Source organism: Coregonus clupeaformis, chromosome 24 (genome assembly GCF_020615455.1).
Source record: "Coregonus clupeaformis isolate EN_2021a chromosome 24, ASM2061545v1, whole genome shotgun sequence".
NCBI lineage: Eukaryota > Metazoa > Chordata > Actinopteri > Salmoniformes > Salmonidae > Coregonus > Coregonus clupeaformis.
Window position 1 is genome coordinate 38,706,716 of NC_059215.1, and position 5,260 is coordinate 38,711,975.

The following is a 5,260-nucleotide window of genomic DNA, read 5'->3' on the forward strand; positions in this document are numbered from 1 at the left end:
ATGGATCATCAGCCAGGTCGCAGTTGTAAATGAGAACCTGTTCTCAACTGGCTTACCTGGTTAAATAAAGGTGAAATAAAAAAAATAAAAAAATCATTTGACTTTTTGGAGAACCTCTATGCTCACAAGCAGCAAGCAACATTTATAACTCCACTTTTCTCCTGAATCCTTGATGTCTGCATCCAAAATGGCACACTATTCCCTACCCTCTATATCACTTGTGGGGAATAGGGTGCCATTTCAGATTTGCCCTTGGACATAAAGTACATTAGCTCATGATGTGTGCCTGCCTGTCTGCCTGTAGGATCATCCCTGTATTAGTGCTCGCTCACCTGGGTTCTATTCATTAGGGCACACCGTAGCCAAACGTTTTGCAATAGAAAACAAGTCAAAGTAGTCCATCCCAGTTTTAGTCTGTGAATACAACCCTGGGTTAGGTGTATTGTCATGGTTTGGTGCCGTGCCTGGGACCCCTGGGGAGAAGAGAGAAAGATAGGATGTCACTGCTGTATGTGAGACAAAAGAGTGATGGCTCACAGATAGACATGGATGGTTCCCATTGTGGTTGGCTATAACATGATGAATAGGACAACTACTCCCCATTATATGTATGTGGAGAGAGTGAAAGAGATTATTTGCATCTAACAGTCCATTTGTACTTTTATATGTCAATTATTCAAAGGAGCTCAGGATTTTGACCATGAATCTCCCATGTCCTCTCTAACTCCAACTTTTTACAACCACTGCCTTTGCATTCTGAAATGTCTATTCTCTCTCTCTCTCTCTCTCTCTCTCTCTCTCTCTCTCTCTCTCTCTCTCTCTCTCTCTCTCTCTCTCTCTCTCTCTCTCTCTCTCTCTCTCTCTCTCTCTCTCTCTCTTTCAATTCAATTTAAGGGCTTTATTGGCATGGGAAACGTGTGTTAACATTGCCAAAGCAAGGGAAGTAGATAGTAAACAAAAGTGAAATAAACAATAAATATTAACAGTAAACATTACACTCAGAAGTTTCAAAAGAATAAAGACATTTCAAATGTCATATTATGTATATATACAGTGTTGTAACAATGTGCAAATAGTTAAAGTACAAATGGGAAAATAAATAAACATAAATATGGGTTGTATTTACAATGGTGTTTGTTCTTCACTGGTTGCCCTTTTCTTGTGGCAACAGGTCACAAATCTTGCAGCTGTGATGGCACACTGTGGTTTTTCACTCAGTAGATAAGGGAGTTTATCAAAATTGGGTTTGTTTTCAAATTCTTTGTGGATCGCTGTAATCTGAGGGAAATATGTGTCTCTAATATGGTCATACATTTGGCAGGAGGTTAGGAAGTGCAGCTCAGTTTTCACCTCATTTTGTGGGCAGTGTGCACATAGCCTGTCTTCTCTTGAGAGCCAGGTCTGCCTACGGCGGCCTTTCTCAATAACAAGGCTATGGTCACTGAGTCTGTACATAGTCAAAGCTTTCCTTAAGTTTGGTTCAGTCACAGTGGTCAGGTATTCTGCCACTGTGTACTCTCTGTTTAGGGCCAAATAGCATTCTAGTTTGCTCTGTTTTTTTGTTTGTTCTTTCCAATGTGTCAAGTAATTCTCTTTTTCTTTTCTCATGATTTGGTTGGGTCTAGTTGTGTTGTTGTTGTTGTTGTTGTTGTCCTGGGGCTGTGTGGGGTCTGTTTGTGTTTGTGAACAGAGGCCCAGGACAAGCTTACTTAGGGGACTCTTCTCCAAGTTCATCTCTCTGTAGGTGATGGCTTTGTTATGGAAGGTTTGGGAATCGCTTCCTTTTAAGTGGTTATAGAATTTAACGGCTCTTTTCTGGATTTTGATAATTAGCGGGTATTGGCCTAATTCTGCTCTGCATGCATTATTTGGTGTTTTACGTTGTACACGGAGGATGTTTTTGCAGAATTCTGCATGCAGAGTCTCAATTTGGTGTTTGTCCCATTTTGTGAATTCTTGGTTGGTGAGCGGACCCCAGACCTCAGAACCATAAAGGGCAATGGGTTCTATAACTGATTCAAGTATTTTTAGCCAGATCCTAATTGTTATGTCAAATTTTATGTTCCTTTTGATGGCATAGAAGGCCCTTCTTGCCTTGTCTCTCAGATCGTTCACAGTCCTCTCTCTCTCTCTCTCTCTCTCTCTGTGGTGTTACACGCCTGTGTGTGTGTGTTTGTGTCTGGTGTGTGCATGCATGCATACATTCCCCCCTGTCTGTCTGTGTCAGTGACTCATGTCTGTGGATGACATAGCACTGCTACTCTTCTTACTTACTGTGTAATAGGAGTAGATCACTCAGTGTGTCAGCCCTTACCTGACGACTCATACTGAATTTAATTCTGCTGTTTTATCTATCGCTACATTCATTGTGGAGAAGCAATGTCAGTGGGCGTGGCGTTTGGCCGGAGTGATGTGGATGGGTAACCAGACAATGTATGCCCCATATCTGTCTAGGAAACGCTGCATGGTGAATACCAATCTAATCACCAGCATCTAGTCCTCCTGGGGTCTATTTTCTGACTATAGGAGACATTGATACAGGCAGTCTATTAATATCAACAGAGATAATGTAATCTAATGTAATCATTGGAGAATAGGTCTTAAGAAACATTGCAGCTTGCCACATTTGCTCACGTACGGTATTTGACAAACAAAATATTTGGATTTCCTAAATGTCCAACATACAATCCACACACAAGTTTTGTTCTTTGACTGATGTCTTGGTGGTTTGTGTGGTCTGTGGGGTTTCTCTGTCTGGTTCTCTGCAGTGCCACAGTGAGCCCGTCGTCCGGCTGCAGTTTTACCCCTTTCAGACCCCCCAGGCAGAGAAGAACGGGGGTCAGGGCAGGGCTGTGCCCAAAACCCGCACCCAGCTGGGATGCTACCTGTCCATCAGCCGAGACGGCATCCTCAACTACTGGAGCGAGAGGTTCAAACTGACACGCACGGTCAACGTGAGTGTGTGTGTTAGCGCTTGTGTGTGTACATACGCATCTTTATGAGTGTGCACGCACTTAAAACACCAGAACACTTCACTTTCACGGTTGGACTGAGTGAGGAGAGAGGAATTCAGTGCATTGTGTGGTATGATGAAAATATTAGCTGAGTCAGTGCTGCGCTTCCATAGAGAACGATGGATGGATGTCCCTTCACCACCTAGTCTATTTTAAAGTGGGCCACTATGACTCATCCATGGTAGACACCTGACATGGCAATAAATCAGACGACGCAGTTCAGCTCCGCGGGGGACAGGGGGTGCCACACTTACCACCTGCTTGAGTGGGGTGGGCCACTGTGGACACATTTGTCAGGCGGATTACCTCGCGTCTATCCATGGGCTCTCAGATAACCTCTGTGCTTCTGTAAAGCCTGACTGAGATTACCAACATCTCATGTTGCAACATCTCTAAACCCTCTGAATCTTGTATTGGATGCCATCTCAGTAATGTGATCCAATCAGCAGAAGCACCAGCCAGGTGTCTATATACAGCATGTAACATATCATAATGCTTTTAATTAAAAGCTCAATGGCCAGACTCCCTCTATCCCTCAATTCCAACTAGATTCCTAGCCCCTCCTTCCTAGCCATGTAGATCTGGGATTGGATAGGTATAAAATAGGTATGTGGTTCTGGGTCGACTGGTTCTGGGTCGACTGTACGAGGTTTTGACTTTTGACCATCCTCCTCTGTTTGTCCCCCATCAGTTGGACCACTTGAAGGATTTGTTCGCTGTTCGTTCGCTTGCTGTCGGCACGGTGTGTTTTAGGGATCACCCGCTGGTAGTCGTCTGACTGCCGAAAATGTTCACCCGTTTCTCGATGTAGAATCGGTTTACACTCGATTTGCAATTTATGTCCGGCACTCTGTTCAGAGGTGCGTCCATGCCACAGACCAGATTTGATAGTAGCAATAGCATATTATTATTTTTATACCCTTATTTTACCTGGTAAGATGACTGAGTGAGAACACATTCTCATTTACAGCAATGACCTGGGGAATAGTTACAGGGGAGAGGAGGGGAGATTAATGAGCCAATTGGAGGCTGGGTATGATTAGGTGGCCATGATGGTATGAGGGCCAGATTGGAAATTTAGCCAGGACACTCTTACGATAAGTTCCATGAGACCTTTAGTGACCACAGAGAGTCAGGACACCTATTTAACGTCCCATCCTAAAGACGGCACAGTACACAGTGCAATGTCCCCCATTACTGCGCTGGGGCATTGGGATATTATTATTTTTGGACCATTAGGACTGTAGTGGAGATCCACAGAGTCTAGCAGAGATGTTGTAAAGGATTTAACATTAGTGATAAGCTCTCTATTGTTACAATAGTCCACAGCTTTACATCTCCTTTGGTAACAAAACTATTTTAGGCTCTTTGTTTGCCTGTTGGAGAGGAAGGAAATAGAATAGCGTTGTCAAAAGAAAGGGACGTATCCCGTATCACTGACTAATGCATACTGAACTAGGTTGAAAATATATAGGTTAAAACAATGTCGTCACAAATCCGGGACCAGCGCCGTTGCTAACTAGCATAGCTGGTCCTATTGTTGCAAAGAGTTAAGGGATATTAGAATCCTTTTGTCTTAACCTTTGTCATCTTCAACTTAAATAATGAACAGGATGGAGATGCTAATGCCTGGCAGGGAGGAGGGACGATGGACCTCTTACTTCCATTAGACCATATGCACCTTCATAGCCTTCATTATCCTGCTCTATTGTCGATTTGTATTACCTTGGTCTTGATTTCTTCATACAATAACTGGTGCCATCAGATCTGCTTCCTACCTGAGTTGAACGCTGTCGCCACCTGCTGTGCGTCTGACCAAACTTCACTGGTGCTCACCACCGTGCCACATTCTCAAAAGGCTAAAATACAGTATGCTTCCCCTGCCATGCACACAGTGCATGGCCTTACAATTGTGGTCCTTATCCAGGAACCAGGGGCACAACTTTCACTGGGAACGTGGGGGACATGTCCCCCCCACATTCTGAAATTGCATTTTTGTCTCCCCCAGTTGTATCATTGGAATATGATACAAAACGAGGCAACAGTGTGCTTTAGGACCATGCGGACGCCTCCGAGTGGTCAGGTAGGCTGTTTGGAGTGTTTATCCAACTGGATAAAAAATACAAATAAACCTTTAAACGAGTCCCGTGACACTTGTGTTTGTGAGAATCTCCCCTTTCCACAGTGGGGTCACATTAGTTTGTAGCCCAAACGGTTCCGATGCTACCAACAGAAGTTGGCACATC